Below are 19579 nucleotides of genomic sequence, written 5' to 3'. Positions count from 1 at the left end.
TATCAAAGATAAGTTGACCATATGTGCGTGGGTTTATCTCTGGGCTTTCTATCCTGTTCCATTGATCTATCTTTCTGTTAATACTTTATTTTCAACTATCCTTTTTCTTATACCCTTTGTTCAGACCAAGCTGAACTTGTTATTTTCTAGGGAAGGAGCATAACAGAAATTTAGAGAAAATTGAATTGACCTGAGCTTGAAATCAGGCTTCATCATTACTTGCTTCATGCCCTTGGCAAAATATTTCATCTCTCTGATCCTTATTTTCTTCACTGTAAAATGGAAACATCACATTGTTCATATCATAGGTTTAAATGGGACTACATATACATACAAGTACTAAGAACATGCCTGGCACAAAATAAGCATTCGATAAAGGTTAGCTCTTATTATGATTTGTAAAATCAGGATAATAACATCATTACTGTGAGGCCAGAATTAGAGAGTACTTGTAAGATGCTAAATGAAGTGCCAGGCACAAACTGTAGCTGTGGTTCCCATCTTTGTGCTTTCTCATCTACCTTTACTTATGCTAGTCCCTCTGATTTAAGGTCCTTTTCCAGTCTCTGCATGTTCACGTTCTACCCATTTTCAAATGCCATCTCCTCCAGAGAGTGGTCATTCACTCATTCAAAAAATATTTATTGAGAACCCTTTTGTGAACCCATATCATTTTATCTTGACACTTTCATTTTTATACTTGTAATATATATTGATTTAAAAAAATCAGTTTTTGGAAGGCAGGGTATATTTTTATTCATCTTTATATCTTCTACCCTGTCTAACATAGGGCTAGACAGGTAGTAATTTTTTTTTTCAAAAAGGAAATAAACCTTTATAGAAATTCTCCTTCTCTAACTGAGGGATCTAATTATAGTCGCAGATGTGCTTCCAGCAAAAGACATAGGAATTCAAAATCTTAAGAGGTATTATGCTCATTAGTGCCTCTAAATTGTTTTTTGTTTTGTTGTTTTGTTTTTTGCTACCCATATACAAAGATTGCCATGTCCAAGCAACCTGTATGGTTCAGTGACTAGGAATTTGTATTATCAGAAATGATAGGATAACTCACTGTAAACTATCTTACTCATTCAAGAACCCATGGAGTTGCCATTTAAAAAAAAAAAATGACTTCCAAACCAGCAATAGATTGATGTGTTTAAAACCTCCTAAATTATTTAAGTTGTTTGCTAAATCCTTGATAAGATGTAATGTAATTTATTCTACTGATTAGAGTATTTCTTGGTCCCAGGAAGGTTCCATTGGCACCTCTGCCCCTAATTAGTTATGTGAACTTGAAAAAATTATTTTACCTCTCTAGATATGATTCCTTATGTGTGTAAGGGACAAGTCATTAACTTGAGACAGTGCATCCACTTCCTCATACTGTCCTAGCCTATGAAGAGTGAATCTTGTACCTGGCAGGTCATTTTTACTTCTTCCAAAGGATTTTTAAAAGCCAGTTGGAAAAAAGGCCAGAAGCAAGGTAAAGGAAGAAAAAGGAAATTCAGGTCTGTCTCTGATGGATAAACAATTATTTGGGGGAGGTGGGTATTTTGGAGGGCTGTATGGTACTGGAACAGCCTGTGGGGTGTTAGGAAGTGGATAGAAGAACAAGAATTTGAATTAATGAGGCTGTGGATTGTGTGTTCATGGTGAAACAAGATGTCAATATCATGTCTTCCTCTTGCCTTGGAGTTTCAGAAGAGGTCAAAAGGCTGAGAGCATTGGTGAGGACTCATATTCTAAAGTGATGTGCTTGCAACCTAAGTGGCACTTGCAAAGGGAGTGGTCCAAGTTGGATTTTCATAGTAATCCATCACCCATATTGTATCCATATAAGAGGGTGAGGCTGAAGAGGCTGGGAGAGAGAATTTATTGGAGAAATTTGTCAGTATGTTGAATTATTCTCTTTCACCAACCATGCCTCAGCACAGGTAATGGGTAGGAGGATATTTCTATTTTACTTTAAACCCAGTAGAAAGTTTGTCTGTGTCCTTTAGGAGATGAAGGACTCCAGGTTGATATTTAACTCATGTCTGAAATGTCAAGAGGCAAGAAGCTGGAGCTGGTCCTTTCTGATTATAGAGGAATGTGGGCTGTAATAGAAGCAAGCTGCATTCCCACCAGTGGTGGGGCAAAGGGAAGATTTCCTGGGACAGATGTGGAGCCTAAGGATATATATATATATATATATATATATATATACATATATATATATATATAAAATAAATTTATTTATTTATTTTTGGCTGCACGCGGGTCTTCAGTGCTGCACGCGGGCTTTCTCTAGTTGTGGCAAGTGGGGGCTACTCTTCATTGCAGTGCGCGGGCTTCTCATTGCTATGGCTTCTCTTGTTGTGGGGCACGGGCTGTAAGCATGCGGGCTTCAGTATTTGCAGCACACCGGCTCAGTAGTTGTGGCTTGCGGGCTCTAGAGCACAGGTTCAGTAGTTGTGGCGCATGGGCTTAGTTGCTCTGCGGCATGTGGGATCTTCCCGGACCAGGGATCGAACATGTGTCCCCTGCATTGGCAGGCGGATTCTTAACCACTGCACCACCAGGGAAGTCCTGGAGCCTATGGATATTGATAGTCAGAGACTTCTTAAAAACTATCCTGAGCAAGAAGACCATTAGACAGTGTAACCCAAAGAAGAGAAGGTGAACACTGGGAATGGAATGAATCGTTGTAGGCATCTAGTTGGAGAAGAGGCACTGCATTTGCCCCTGGGAATATAGACTTGCTGTCTGAGGTCCCTAGTGAGGAGGTCTGTGAGGTGCCTGCCAAAGTCTCCTCATTTCCCTCCATGAGGAAAAGGATTCACTTCGGACATCTGCCATATATATAGGGCACCAATCCAAGATCCTGACTGGAGCAGTCCTGTGAGACATCTTCTGCTTACCTCTTCTTTAGCTTTATGCTGTGGCCTTGGAGGGGGTGGCATAGGGGAGAGGAAGAAGGCAGGCCTTACCACATGGCTGCCTTCATCCCTTGGGCTTCCAAACTGACCCTTGGGGTCAGATGTGATTTGGGGGAGGGAAGAAGTTCTGAATTGAGTTCTGATTTTTACACTGGCCTGGACAGACTTACCTGATTTATATATTGGGCTACATTTTTTAAAATGCCAAAAACTAAGCTTCCTCTTATCTAATATGTAATAGTGACTGGAAAAGCTTTGGGACCTATCTGGGATTCCATCCAGAAGGGGCAAAGAAATGAGTCCATGAAGCTGGCTTAATGGGGAGCAGTAAGAAGAATATGGTTCCTTTCATCTTTGAATGAGTCCAGCTCACTCAGTGAATCAGTTAAAATGGTTTATGAGAAAAGTAAGTAAAAATGGAACTAAAAAAATTACTTTTGATTGTTAATTGAGCTTTTAAAATATGCCACTGTTTTGAAACTGATTCACATGAGATTCTGGATTTATTAGAATTGCATATATAAGATAAAGGAAATGGATTAGATGATCCTTCAAGTCTCTTCCAAGACTGTATTTACATGACTTTTAAAACTAATATGGTGGTTAGGAGTAAATTTAGAAAAGAAACTCTAAAAGCTAAATATCCTAGCTTGGAATTCAAAAGCAGTGTTTCAATATATATTAGGATTGAATTTAGTGCAGCAATTAGATTCCAAAGTTGTCATATAAGGCAAAAATCTGGAACACCAGGAATTACCCCTGAAGGTCTCTTAAACTGTTCATAAAGTATACCTGATAGTATTTTAGGAATGAATGACTATATTGTCCTGAATAGTTCATCACCCCTTTATTCATTTGACAACTCCTATATGTCCTTTGAACTTCAAGTAGATGCCATCTTCTGGAAAGCCTTTGAGCTACTTCCCTCTGTATGCTGTCATAGCTATATACTCCCAACACACTGTGAACTTCTCTGTCATAGCAGTTGGCACACTCTCTTGTAACCAGTTGTTTATTGTTGTAGGACGCTTAGCAACAGAAGAAGAATATTATCCTAGAGCACTGCAAAGAACTATATAAATATTTTCAGTGGCTTAAGGGAAGTCTTATTTTTAAGAATGATTCCCAACACTCCTGGAAACAGAATACAGCCTGGGTTTGGAGTATAGATACTTGAGCAAGTAATTTTACCTCTCCAGATATGATTTAGATTGTGAAAAGGAGACCAGTATCCTTAAAAACATTCAATGTTGCCAGGTCTACACAATTAAATGATGGTGTATGGTCTGATTTCTCTCCTTCCTTCCTCCATCCTTCCCTCCCTCCCTTCCTTCCTTCTCTGTAACTTTCCATTGCTTTGATGACTTTTTCTTGGCTTGAGATTTGCCATGGAAGATCAGCTGGATCAGTCAATCCAGCTAAAATCTAATGCTCTAATTCTTTAATAAACATTTGTATGTACTATTTGACTCACGCAACAGAATATATAACTTAAATTTATTAAACATAATAATGCAACAAATCCTTATGAACAGACCTCTCCACTAATAACCAGAAAATTACCTATAATATTGAAGCTATCTGTACTTCTCATTCCCCTATTTCTTTGACAGCAATAACATTCAGCATTATGTTGCTTTAGAAAAATTACCATATATGAATGTAAATAATGTATTTTTAGTTTTGCTTATTTTCAGCTGTATTCAGTGGTATCATATTATATGTAGTGTTTTGTGACCTTTTTAAAAAGTAATATTATGCATATGAAAATCATCCAATATTGTGTGTAGTGTATACTGGTATATAGTTGAGTGTATTGTGTATAGTGATTAGTTTATTTTCACTGCTAAATAATATTCTATTATGTGAATATTCTCCGACTTATCTAATCTCCTTTTGATGGAAAGTTGAGTTGTTATCAATTTCTTTGCTACATGAACATTGCTGTTATTAACATTTTTGAACACGTCTCCTGCTACACATGTACAAGTCTACAGGGTATGTGTGTATGTTGATGGGGTTCAGAACACACTACTCCAGATTATGGCACCTTGGCATATTAAATATTTCAAGCTGAAGGAATCTGAGAAATGGCATGGGCAGGAATGGCATGTGTGAGGTGCCCTCCTTATGCCCAGAGGAAAGGTACATCCTTATTTCCAAGATACCAAGAGGAATCTGAGTGAATAGGCCTTGCTGTTTCCCCCAGTTTACCACACTTAGCTCATTTTCTATTTTTGTTCTATGACATTTTTCTATGGCTCTGCACTCTTCATCAAACCTAGCATAAAACCATTCAGGTTTAACCACTTCTTTGGGTCTTTGTTTCTTTATGAAGGCTCCTGTGTCACATGAAACTTATATTAAGTGAATTGGTATGCTCTTCTTTTGCTAATCCTTTTTTTGTTACAGATGTTAGAAGGGTAGAGGAAAAAGACATTTTTTTCCTCTTCTATATTGTATATCTATATCTATATATCTATATCTGTATATACAAACATACATACAACATATAAGAGTGAAATGACTGAGCTGTGGTAAATTCATACGGTCAGATTTATAGGAGAATGCTAAAACATTTTTCCAACAGACTGTGACAATTTATACTTCTACCTGCTATTTATGAGTTCCTCTTGCTCCAGTGCTTGTTGGCACTTGATACTATCAGCTTTTTAATTTTTTTGCCAATCTAGTGAGCATAATATTAATTTTACCATAATGGAACTTCATTATGGCTTTAAATTGAATTTCCATGATTACTAATGAGGTTGAGAATCTTTTCATATTTTTATTGGCCATTTTTGTTTCCTCTTCTGTGCAATGCCTGCTCCTATCCTTTTCTTATTGATTGTAGAAATTCTTTATATAGTCTTAAATTAATCTTTTGTCAATACAGGCATACCTTGGAGATATTGCTGGTTCTGTTCCAGACTACTGCAATAAAGCAATATCACAGTAAAGGGAGTCATGTGAATTTTTTGGCTTCCCAGTGCATTGAAAGTTAAAATTTATGTTATACTATACTGTAGTCTATTAAGTGTGCAATAGCATTATGTCTAAAAAAAGTACATGCCTTAATTAAAAAATACTAATTATCATCTGAGCCTTCAGTGAGTCATAATTTTTTTGTAATGGTAACACCAAAGATCACTGATCACAGATCACCTTAACAAATATAATAATGATGAAAAAAGGTTTGAAATATCGTGTAAATTACCAAAATGTGCCATAAAGACACAATGTGAGCAAATGCTGTTGGAAAAATGGTGCCCTTAGACTTGCTCAATGAAAATTGCCAGAAACCTTCTATTTGTAAAAAATGCAATATCTGAGAAGCGCAATAAAGTGAAGCACAATAAAATGAGATATGCCTGTATATGTGTTGTAAATATCTTCTCCTGGTTTGTGGCTTGTCTCTTTTACTTAAAAAAATTCTATTTTGGTGAGCAGAAAATTTTAATTTTAATGTTTTCAAATTTTAAAAAAATGATGGATACTTTTACTGTTTTAATCTTTCCCTGTCCTAAAGTCATGAAAATAATCTACTAGATTTTCTTCTAAAAACTTGGAAATTCTGCCCTTTTATATTTAAATCTTTAGTCCATCTGTGATAGATTTTTGGTTTTGGTGTAGGGTAGGAATTCAGTATTTTTTCCCTGAAGGATAACTAATTTTCCTAGCTCTGTTTATTGACTGGCTTTTAATTGATCTGCAATGTCATCTGTCTCATATAACAAGTTTCCTTATTTGTATAAAAATAACATAATGTAATATCATATATTAATATTCCCTTAATTTTGAGCTCCTGGAATGCAATACATCATCAGATGTCAAAGTGTTTGTGATGAGATAAAAGAAGAAAGATTAATAAAAACTGATCTTTATTAAGATCATTAAATGATGAATGACAGCATAATATTTTTGCTAAGAAGGTTTTTTGTAACATTGTTTACCAAAGTTTATAAATATTTTCCTAAAGGAAATTATAAAGAACATTAAGAATGTCTTAATATTATTTACCTGAACATACAGACTTTTACGTTCTAAATCTTGGGGGAATTTAACTCAATCTATCTGAGCACAAATCATTGAAACCAAAAAGCTTGATATTTCTCAATGAAGGATAATTTGAATAAAATTCAAATTGATCACATGGATCTAATAATTTCAAATAAACATTTCTATGCAGCAGATTTCTCCTGGTACCTGAAAGAACTGAGGGGGAAAAAAAAAAGCAGCTACTTAAGTTTGAAACCTTGCATGAAACTTGTTGATAAGCGATATCTCACCTGACTGCTCAGCCAGAACTTTTGGCAAGTTTCAAAGAAGCAATCAAACTTAATTTTTTTTTCTTAGAATAGATTTATTATTATAAAGTATGTTCCAAATTGTTGAGTTTTAGAGCAAGTTCTGGGGCAACATTGCCCTCTGTAGTGAGTAGATTAAGATTGTGCTTTTTAATTTTATTTTTGAAACTGCATTGACTTTTTATTTTGACCCTTCAGGGGCAAGTTTCATATATACATCTTAAATTGTCTGAAGGAAAACCATTTAGTTACTGCCTCCTAAATGGCGAATTTAAACACAATGATTTTATTATAAGAATAATCAACAAACTTAATGTGTTTCATCAATTTTATTTTTTTACTCTTTACTATGTTAGCTCCAGTGGTGCAGTCGGTTAGAGCATGGTTCTTATATGCTCTTTAATTTTTAAAGTACTTTAACTTCTCTGGGTCAGTCCTTTCTCTCCTAAATCAAATGGATATCCTTGCTGAGTGATCAGATGACAGGTTTTATCTTCTGCCCATTTTGATGAGATAGGATAGATTTCCTAGATGGTACTCTGTCTCCTTGTTCTCTCTTTTCTCTGTCCCTGGAGCCAGTGACTCTTCTACTCCCTCTTTTTTGGGCCCTTTCCTGTTACTTTTTGCACTCCAAGGCTCTCAGAGAGCTCTGTTCTCTTCTGTCTGCCTCCCCGAGCCCAGTGGGAGGCTTAAGGTCTCCCAGAACTGAAGGGATTCTTACTATAGAAATAATACACGTTGCCTACTTAAATTTGAACTTTGGATAAATAATGAATACTATTTTAGTATGAGTATGTTCCCAATATTGCAAGGAACATACTTACATTAAAAGCCTTTCATTTTTTAAAATCAGAAATTCAAAGTTAACTGGTGGTTCTGTATTTTTACTTGCTAAATCTGCCAACTCTCCCCTTCCCTCCAACCAAATTACCCCAGAAGCACCCACTCAAATCACCTGACCTAAAAGGTATGGAGCAGCATGTGGTACTTTCAGCTTTTCTAGTTTTAGAGTCTCTTCACAACTCCTACAAAAGTAGCCCGATGATATTCGTCCATAAATATGGGAATAGGAGAAAGGGGCTACTTCTGTTCCATCTTTTCCTGGCTGAATAGATTGAACCACAGTAAAGTTTCATTCCTTTACACTCCTTTGCCTGTTTCAGGTTTCTCTCACAGCCATTTGATTCTTTTTATGTACTGTCCTCCATTTGTATCCCAGAAACTCCTGGCCTATCAAGAGCCTTTTTGGGAAGAAGGCTGAGAGTAAAGCATGGAATAGGATACTGGGCCTGGAGAAGGACTGGGTATGAGCTATGAGTATGGAAATTATGGAGCCAATACCACTATTTCTTCCTAAAACTCTGGCTGCTGATATTTTTCTGGATATAGCCTAAAACTCTGTAAACTTTAGACTCTTTCAAATTATTGCAAGTCTCTACCACTCTTTACCAAGTTATGTTAGAATCAATAAATTAAATGTAAATGACTTTATTTTGGTGGTGGGCTGGGTTTATATATTACTTGCAATAAAAGAAGTGATAAAATGAAGTAGCATATAAAGCAGATTAATCTGTGAAATAAAACTAGTTAATTTGAATCTATGTCTAATGGTAAAAATAAAGAACTATATTTTCAGTGATTGTGAGTGGTAGTTTCTTTCTCAGAGTAGGGGAAATAAATTCAGATAGTTTGATAATACCCAGCCTTAAACAGATAGCCATAATAAAGATTTTACACAGCACAGAATCTTTTAAAAAATGGACAGGAAGGACTTGTACGTAATAGATTCTCATGAGGATTATATTCTAATCCATAGAAGCACCCTTTCTTTTTTATTTTTCAATATATTCAAATAAAAAAATTAAGTAAGAACCCAGTGGGACTACATGATAGGGCCATTTTGATGTTATTATGTTCTGACATTATCTGGGGAAGTAGTTTTAAAGGATTTCATTAGATAAATGCCTTGATGAGACTACAAATAGTTTGAAAGAGTGATATATTAAAAAAATCAGTGTAAAGAAATTAAGGTAGAATTACTGTGATAACGCAAGCTACCTTCATATGGAAAAAAAACGCTCCTATCCATAAATGTAGTTCTGATTTCACAATTAATTTTGTAATAATTGGAATTATATTATTAAAAATGATAGCAATATATTTACTTGGCATCAATCAACTAAATCTTCAGCAATTAAAATCAAGCAGAAAATGGGAATAATTGTTGAGGGATGTTTAGATCAAAAAGCTGCCTTTATTTGAGTTAATTATTCAGCTAAAATAAAAGAACCAAAGTCAGTCATCACTAGACAGTTTTGGAGAGATGCTGTCTGCCCTTTGCAGAACTTCCACAAAAGTGAATGTGTCAATCAGATGCTTGATAAGCTCTAGATATACCTCTTAACTTCAGGGCCTTATCTAAGATCGCTGCTTTTTAAAATTTTTGTCATTTATCTATCAAGTACTAGCAATTGAACTTGTGTCAACAAAAGAGATACAAAAATAAATCATTTATAAGTGATTTAGCACTCTCAGAACAAGTGGAGTACATTATTTTATTGTCTCTGGCTCTAACTTGAGGCTTAAGGCAGTGTTTTTCAAACTTGAAAGTGCCTAAGAATCTTTGGGATTCCTGCAGATGTGCCTAGGAGATTTTGACATAATATCAATAGATTGGGTTGGAATTTTAGAATTTTAACTTTTAACAGATATCCTAGACCACAGATGCCTATGGTCCAAAGACCCTACTTTGAGAAACACTGACTTATGCTTTCAGTTGTTTGCAACATTTGCAAATCTTCCACAATACTACTTAAGCCCTAAACAGCATAAGACCTAAACATGACCTGGGTGCAGGGTGTGGGGTCAGAACACAGAGCATGCCGTTTTACTCTGTCCTATTCCATTCAATTCCATTAACTTTAACAAATATTTATTTGGCAGTGGAGTAAGGATAGGGGATATCTAAGGGAAAGATTATAGACCAGAATAAAAAAATACATTTTGCCATTAAGGAACTTGAAAACCTTGCAATATCTGCATAATAAAGTAAAATAAAGAAAAGGAATTAATTTTGTTCTCTACTGTGTCCCAGGTACTTAGACCAATGCCTGTCACTTCACATATGCTCAATAAATATTTGCTGAATGTTCAATGAGTGAATTACAAAGCAAAGTGCAATCAAGTGATGTAAATATGTGAGCAAGAATCTGGAGGTGGGTGGAGAAGGATAGGAGGCTAGTTGTGAGGTTATTGATGTTTCCAAAATCGTTTCATCCCTTTAATTTGCTTCCCTCCAAACAGCACCTTTCATGCCTCTCATGTTACTCATAGAATATGAAAATCATACCAGCTCATGGAATTTTTAGTGAGAATTTTCTGAGCTAGGTGTCCAAACTGGACATTGTGAAAGAATGGGTTGGCAGTGAGAAGAGCTGTGGCTGGAATCTCAGATCTACCAGTGACTAACCATGTGGCAGAGTGTCCTAGTTTCTCCATTTTGGTGGATTGGCAGGGACAATGCAACCTGCCTAATTCACAGAGACGGTAGATGATTACTGAGAACATAACTAGGAAAGTACTTTAACACTTGAGAGAAAAAAATGAGATACAAAATTAAGAGTTTCTGGGTTGCCTTCTTTAACTCAGTACATACACTTTTCTCAGAGCAGGAGTTATACAAAATTGTAGCTCAGGTGACCCCTTCACTAATTTACCTCCATGATATGCTCTACCTACTCAAGGCCTTCCCATTATGTTACTTTCTGTTTCTGGGAAGTAACTTCCAAATTCTACACTCCTTTTTCCCCCCCCTTACAACTCATTCTGTTGAAGCAATGTTTTTATCTAGGGTTAATTAACTTATTATATGAAAGTTTTAATGATTAATTATACTTTCATAGGTTATTTTACTTACATCCTTATATTTTAATAAAGTTCCATTCATAAAAATGATTCTAATTGTAGAAATTTCTGGAACTATGGCAGATAAAAGGAATACATTTCTATAGGTAGACCTCTTTAATGTTCTGAAATTACATAATTTATTCATTCACTTTAAAAATGTTTGTGACTAACTCTGTGCCAGGCTCTCTTAGGAGCTGGCTAGATAAATGGGTTCTGGCTCTCATGGAGCTTACATTCAATAAATGGGGAAGTAAATAAGCAAAATATCAGCCAGCAACAAATGCTCTACATAATTAAAACAGAATGGTGTGATAGAGAATGACAGAGTGCTTATTTTAGGCTCTGTGGTCAGGAAAACCTCTCTGAAAAGCTGACTTTTAAACTGAGATTTGAACGACAAGAAGCCAGCAAGGTGAAGAGCAAAGTGAAGAGGATCTCCTAAGAGAACAGTAATAGCACAGTACTAAGGCAGAACTGTGCTTGACGGGCAGGTTGGGGAAACAGCAAAATGGAAGAGGAGAGTGATATGAGACCAGGTTGGAGAGGTAATCAGGGCCCAAGATGTACAGGGCTTTGTAAACTGGGTGAGAAATTTGGATTTTATTTAAGTGCAGTGTAAAGCCATAGGAGATTGTTAAGCTAGAGCATGTGTTGTATTTTTAAAAAGCCACTCTGGCTGCTGAAGGGAGAATGGCTTGTGGGAGGTCCAGAGATGAAGCTGAGAGACATGTTGGGAGGCTACTGTGCTATCTGGGTGAAAGATGATGGTGGCTTTAGTAAAATGAAAAGAAATGGTTGGATTTATTTTATGATCATTTGGTGATAGAGTTAACTGAACTTGTTTATGAATTAAATGGGGGAGTTGAGGAAAAGAGATAAAATATACTGTGCCTTCATATGATACTGTTTCCATCTACAATTAAGGTAATTTGGGGAAATAATTTAAATTCTTTGGTGATTTTGGTTACTCTTTTGTTAAGCAAGTTATTTTTCCACCTGGGCATTGTATTAGTCTGCAATGGTTGCAATTACAAAATACCATACACTGGGTGGCTTAAACAACACATTTACTTCTTAGAGTTCTGGAGGCTGGGAAGTCAAAGATGACGGTGCCGGCTGATTCAGTTCTTGGTGAGCTCCCTGTCCCTGTCAGGTGGCCTCCTTCTCTCTCTTCCTCTTCTTATAAACTGCCAATCCCATCATGAGGTCCTCACCCTCATCGCCTCATCTAACCCTAATTACCTCCCAAAGGCTCAATCTCCAAATATTGAATACCATCACACTGGGGGTTAGGACTTCATATGAATTTTGAGAGGATACAATTCAGTTCACAGCTAGCATCATAAAGATAAACAAAACTGGGTATGTTCTAGTTAAATCAGGACTCCTGGTTAATTATTCCTGATAAGTTACTAGCAAAGATTATGCTAGAGTAGATGCACAAGATTGTTTATTGCTTTATATTGTATGTCTTCTTATCCAATGTTATTTAAATCAGGTAGATTACCTCTGAGAACTCTCCAATCTGAGATATATGATTTCATGAAATTTCTGTCATCACCAGAAATATGTTTTTTTTTTTTTGCGGTACGCGGGCCTCTCACTGTTGTGGCCTCTCCCGTTGTGGAGCACAGGCTCTGGATGCGCAGGCTCAGCAGCCATGGCTCACGGGCCCAGCAGCTCTGCGGCATGTGGGATCTTCCCGGACCGGGGCACGAACCCGTGTCCCCTGCATCGGCAGGCAGACTCTCAACTGTGCCACCAGGGAAGCCCATAAATATGTTTTTTTTTAAATATAGATTATTGATATTCAGATTTAACACTGAAAATTTTGAACAATTAGGGAAAGAGGAGAAAATGGTCACAGGATATGGTATGAACCCCATTGTTTCTGAAGTCTGCCTTTGTAGTTTTATATAACTTGCCCAGAATTTATGACATACTGCACAAAATAACCCTAACTTCTAAAACCTTTTCTAACCTAAAATAGATAGAAACAATGAGGGTAAGATAAAGACCCTGCAGCCTGATTTCCCCTTCTGTATCTGCCAAATCTTCAGCTGATAATAGATGACTGAGCAGAGGCACGGGCTTCTAATGCTTCCGTCTCCTTTGCCATCAGGGAAAAAGATCAGCTCAGATCAGCTAACCAGAGCTGAAAGTCAGAGCAGAGTGATGAAAAAAATGGTCAAAAAGAAGAAACCAAATTTCAGTTGGATATATTCAAAATAGCAGTCAGCTGACAAGCACCCTTTTATATTTAAGGAGCTTTGTAGAAACTGGTAATGATGCCATAAGTATTTTTTAGATCAGAAATCTTAACGTCAATATACATTATTTATTCACTGAGCTAGATGGTTGAGATTAATGTGTTTAGAGAGTAGTCAGAAATTCACACATTAGTCACAGACTGTCAGTTTTTTCTTCTCTGCTTCTTCAGGACTCAGCTGTTTTCCAGACATCTCTTTCTTCCCCTGCTCCATCAGGCTTGGTATCCTGCCTCTGAGCCCTGTACCAGCTCTGTCTGTAGTGTCAAGAAATGGGGCAGTGCAGTGTTTTTTGGCAATGGTCCAACTTTCCTTTGATCTTAAATTGAAAGGGAAAATGGAATTTTCTTGTCCCAGCACCTGGAATTATATTGTACAAATATTTCATGGAACAGGGAGTGATTGGAAGACTGATTGGGAATAAACTGTTCTAGAACTAGTTGGAAAGCTAGGAAAAAGAAATTAGTTAAAAAAACTGGAAGCGACTCTCTGGCTTGAAAAACATACAGAGTGGGGAATGAAGATGGAACCCATTCTTCCAACTAGAGTGGGCATTGTGAACCACTGAAAGAGCAGAATGGCTGAGATACAGCTGATAGAAACACAAAACCTGTGAGGCAGCAGAAGTGGCAAAAAATAACGTGTGAAAGAACTACTCCTCTCACCTTGATCCATCTAAAGCAAGGCCAGGATCATGGGGAGGGAGAAAAGAGGGATTTATCAGTTTGTTATACCAAATACTGATAAATGTTATATTTTGTGTTTCTTTCAGTTACTCTTGTTAATATATTTCAGTGTCAAAAGTACTTAAAAGATATTTCTATGGTATGTGAATACGACTTGACTTAGTGTAATGAGTATTTCTAGTCAATAATACATGTTAAATGCAATATTCCTTAAGAGTCCATCTTCAACCATTTGCTCTATGCATGTTACCTAGGTGGTAACATTTACCCATGACTTCAGTTGTTACTTTTTTTTTTTCCCCCGGAGAAGTCAAAGATCTTTATTTATTTTTTCAGCTTTATTGAGGTATAATTGACAAGTAAAATTGTAATACATTTAAAGTGTACAATGTAATGATTTGATATACATATAAAATCTGAAAGGATTTCCCCCATTGAGTTAATTAGCACATCAATCACCTCACATATTTGCCTTTTTTTTGTTTGTGTGTGAGAGAACATTTAAGTTCTACTCTCTTAACAAATTTCAATCACACAATACAGTGTTATCAGCTATAGTTACCATGTTATACATTAGATCCTCAGACCATATTCATCTTATAACTGAAAGTTTATACCCTTTTATCAATCTCTATTTCCGTCCACAACCAGCTCCTGGCAACCACCATTCTACTCAGTTTCTGTGAGCCTATTTTTTATTTATTTTTTTCATATAAATGATACCATGCAATATTTGTCTTTCTCTGTCTGGATTTTTTCACTTAGCATAATGCCCTCCAGTTTCATTCTTGTTGCTGCAGATGACAGGATTTTCCTTTTTAACAGTCAAATAATACTTCATTTTGTATCTACACCACATTTTCTTGATCCATTCATCCACTGATAGACACTTAGGTTGTTTTCATTCCTTGGCTATTGTTAAAATGCTGCAATGAACAGAAGATAACAGATATCTCTTTGAAATCCTGATTTTATTTCATTTAGATATATACCCAGAAGTGGAATTGCTGGATTGTATGGTAGTTCTATTTTTAATTTCTTGAGGAAACTGCATACTATTTTCCATAATGGCTGTACCAGTTTACATTGCCACCAACAGTGCACAAGTGTTCCTCTTTTTCCACATCCTTGCCAGCATATTATCTCGTCTTTTTGGTAATAGACATTCTAACAGGTGTGAGATGATATCTCATTGTGGTCTTGATTTGAATTTCTCTGACAATTAGTGATATTGAGCGCCCTTTTGTGTACCTGTTGGCCATTTGTATGTCTTTGGAAAATGTCTATCAGGTTCTTTGCCCATTTTTAAATTGAGTTATTTATTTATTTTTGCTGTTGAGTTGTATGAGTTCCTTGGATAGTAAACTCTTATCAGATATGTGGTTTGGACATATTTTATCCCATTCCATACCATAGGTTGCATTTTCATTTGGTTAATGGTTTACTTTGCTGTGCAGAAGCTTTTAGTTTGATGCAGCCCCACCTGTTTATTTTTGCATTTCTTGCCCTTGTTTTTGGTGTCAAATCCAAAAAATTCATCACCAAGATCAATGTAAAGGAGCTTACCCCCTATGTTTTCTTGTAGGACTTTTATGGTTTCAGGCCTGATGTGCAAGTCTTTTAATCTATTTTGGGTTGATTTTTGTCTATGGTGTGATATAGTGGTCCAGTGTCATTCTTTTGCGTGTGGCTATTGTTTTCCTAGCACCATTTATTGAAGGTACTGTTCTTTTCCCATTGTATATTATTGGCTCCTTTGTTGAAAAGTAAATGACCATATATGCATAGGCTTATTTCTGGGCTCTTCATTCTGCTCCATTAATCTATGTGTCTGTTTTTATGCCAATACCATGCTGTTTTTTTTTTTAACATCTTTATTGGAGTATAATTGCTTTACAATGGTGTGTTAGTTTCTGCTGTATAACAAAGTGAATCAGTTATACATATACATATGTTCCCATATCTCTTCCCTCTTGCGTCTCCCTCCCTCCCACCCTCCCTATCCCACGCCTCTAGGTGGTCACAAAGCACCGAGCTGATCTCCCTGTACTATGTGGCTGCTTCCCACTAGCTATCTATTTTACGTTTGGTAGTGTATATATGTCCATGCCACTCTCTCACTTTGTCACAGCTTCCCCTTCCCCTTCCCCATATCCTCAAGTCCATTCTCCAGTAGGTCTGTGTCTTTATTGCCGTCTTACCCCTAGGTTCTTCATGACCTTTTTTTTTTTTCCCTTAGATTCCATATATACGTGTTAGCATATGGTTTTTGTTTTTCTCTTTCTGACTTACTTCACTCTGTATGACAGACTCTAGGTCCATCCACCTCACTACAAATAACTCAATTTCGTTTCCTTTTATGGCTGAGTAATATTCCATTGTATATATGTGCCACATCTTCTTTATCCATTCATACAATGATGGACACTTAGGTTGCTTCCATCTCCTAGCTATTGTAAATAGAGCTGCAATGAACATTTTGGTACATGTCTCTTTTTGAATTATGGTTTTCTCAGGGTATATGCCTAGTAGTGGGATTGCTGGGTCGTATGATAGTTCTATTTGTAGTTTTTTAAGGAACCTCCATACTGTGCTCCATAGTGGCTGTATCAATTTACATTCCCACCAGCAGTGCAAGAGTGTTCCCTTTTCTTCACACCCTCTCCAGCATTTATTGTTTGTAGATATTTTGATGATGGCCACTCTGACCGATGTGAGATGATATCTCATTGTAGTTTTGATTTGCATTTCTCTAATGATTAATGATGCTGAGCATTCTTTCATGTGTTTGTTGGCAATCTGTATATCTTCTTTGGAGAAATGTCTATTTATGTCTTCTGCCCATTTTTGGATTTTTTTTTGTTGTTACTGAGCTGCATTAGCTGCTTCTAAATTTGGAGATTAATCCTTCATCAGTTGCTTCATTTGCAAATATTTTCTCCAATTCTGAGGGTTGTCTTTTGGTCTTGTTTATGGCTTCCTTTGCTGTGCAAAAGCTTTTAAGTTTCATTAGGTCCCATTTGTTTATTTTTGTTTTTATTTCCATTTCTCTAGGAGGTGGGTCAAAAAGGATCTTGCAGTGATTTATGTCATAGAATATTCTGCCTATGTTTTCCTCTAAGACTTTGATAGTGTCTGGCCTTATATTTAGATCTTTAATCCATTTTTAGCTTATTTTTGTGTATGGTGTTAGGGAGTGTTCTAATCTCATTCTTTTACATGTAACTGTTCAGTTTTCCCAGCACCATTTATTGAAGAGGCTATCTTTCCTCCACTGTATATTCTTGCCTCCTTTATCAAAGATAAGGTGACCATATGTGCGTGGGTTTATCTCTGGGCTTTCTGTCCTGTTCCATTGATCTATCTTTCTGTTTTTGTGCCAGTACCATACTGTCTTGATTACTGTTGCTTTATAGTGTAGTCTGAAGTCAGGGAGCCTGATTCCTCCAGCTCCATATTTCTTTCTCAAGATTGCTTTGGGTATTTGGGGTCTTTTGTGTTTCCATACAAATTTTAAGAGTTTTTGTTCTAATTCTGTGAAAAATGCCAGTGGTAGTTTGATAGGGATTGCATTGAATCTGTAGATTGCTTTGGGTAGTAGAGTCATTTTCACAATGTTGATTCTTCCAATCCAAGGACATGGTATATCTCTCCATCTATTTGTATCATCTTTAATTTCTTTCATCAGTGTCTTATAATTTTCTGCATACAGGTCTTTTGTCTCCTTAGGTAGGTTTATTCCTAGATATTTTATTCTTTTTGTTGCAGTGGTAAATGGGAGTGTTTTCTTAATTTCATTTTCAGATTTTTCATCATTACTGTACAGGAATGCCAGAGATTCCTGTGCATTAATTTTGTATCCTGCTACTTTTCCAAATTCATTGATTAGCTCTAGTCATTTTCTGGTAGCATCTTTGGGATTCTCTATGTATAGTATCATGTCATCTGCAAACAGTGACAGCTTTACTTCTTCTTTCCCGATTTGGATTCCTTTTATTTCTTTTTCTTCTCTGATTGCTGTGGCTAAAATTTCCAAAACTATGTTGAATAAGAGTGGTGAGAGTGGGCAACCTTGTCTTGTTCCTGATCTTAGTGGAAATGGTTTCAGTTTTTCACCATTGAGGATGATGTTGGCTGTGGGTTTGTCATATATGGTCTTTATTATGTTGAGGAAAGTTCCCTCTATGCCTACTTTCTGCAGGGTTTTTATCATAAATGGGTGTTGAATTTTGTCAAAAGCTTTCTCTGCATCTTTTGAGATGACCATATGGTTTTTCTCCTTCAATTTGTTAATATGGTGTATCACATTGATTGATTTGCATATAATGAAGAATCCTTGCATTCCTGGAATAAACCCCATTTGATCATATTCTATGATCCTTTTAATATGCTCTTGGATTCTGTTTGCTAGTATTTTGTTGAGGATTTTTGCATCTATGTTCATCAGTGATATTGGCCTGTAGTTTTCTTTCTTTTTGACATCTTTGTCTGGTTTCGGTGTCAGAGTGATGGTGTCCTTGTAGAATGAGTTTGGGAGTGTTCCTCCCTCTGCTATATTTTGGAAGAGTTTGAGAAGGATAGGTGTTAGGTCTTCTCTAAATGTTTGAAAGAATTAACCTGTGAAGCCATCTGGTCCTGGGCTTTTGTTTGTTGGAAGATTTTTAATCACAGTCTCAATTTCAGTGCTTGTGACTGGTCTGTTCATATTTTCTATTTCTTCCTGTTTCAGTCTTGGAAGGTTATAACTTTCTAAGAATTTGTCCATTTCTTCCAGGTTGTCCATTTTATTGGCATAGAGTTGCTTGTAGTAATCTCTCATGATCTTTTGTATTTCTGCAGTGTCCGTTGTTACTTCTCCTTTTTCATTTCTAATTCTATTGATTTGCGTCTTCTCCCTTTTTTTCTTGATGAGTCTGGCTAATGGTTTATCAATTTTTTTTATCTTCTCAAAGAACCAGCTTTTAGTTTTATTGATCTTTGCTATCGTTTCCTTTATTTCTTTTTCATTTATTTCTGATCTGATCTTTATGATTTCTTTCCTTCTGCTAATTTGATTTTTTTTTTCTTTCTCTAATTGCTTTAAGTGCAGGGTTAGGTTGTTTATTCGAGATGTTTCCTGTTTCTTATGGTAGGATTATATTGCTATAAACTTCCCTCTTAGAACTGCTTTTGTTGCATCCCATAGGTTTTGGGTAGTCGTGTCTCCATTGTCATTTCTTTCTAGGTATTTTTTGATTTCCTCTTTGATTTCTTCAGTGCTCACTTCGTTATTAAGTAGTGTATTGCTTAGCCTCCATGTGTTTGTATTTTTTACAGATCTTTTTCTGTACTTGATATCTAGTCTCATAGCATTGTGGTCAGAAAAGATACTTGATACAATTTCAATTTTCTTATATTTACCAAGGCTTGATTTGTGACCCAAGATATGATCTATCCTGGAGAATGTTCCATGAGCACTTGAGAAAAATGTGTATTCTGTTGTTTTTGGATGG

Source organism: Hyperoodon ampullatus (genome assembly GCF_949752795.1).
Source record: "Hyperoodon ampullatus genome assembly, chromosome: 8".
In the NCBI taxonomy this organism is placed as follows: Eukaryota; Metazoa; Chordata; class Mammalia; order Artiodactyla; family Ziphiidae; genus Hyperoodon; species Hyperoodon ampullatus.
Note: the sequence above shows the minus strand (reverse complement) of the source record.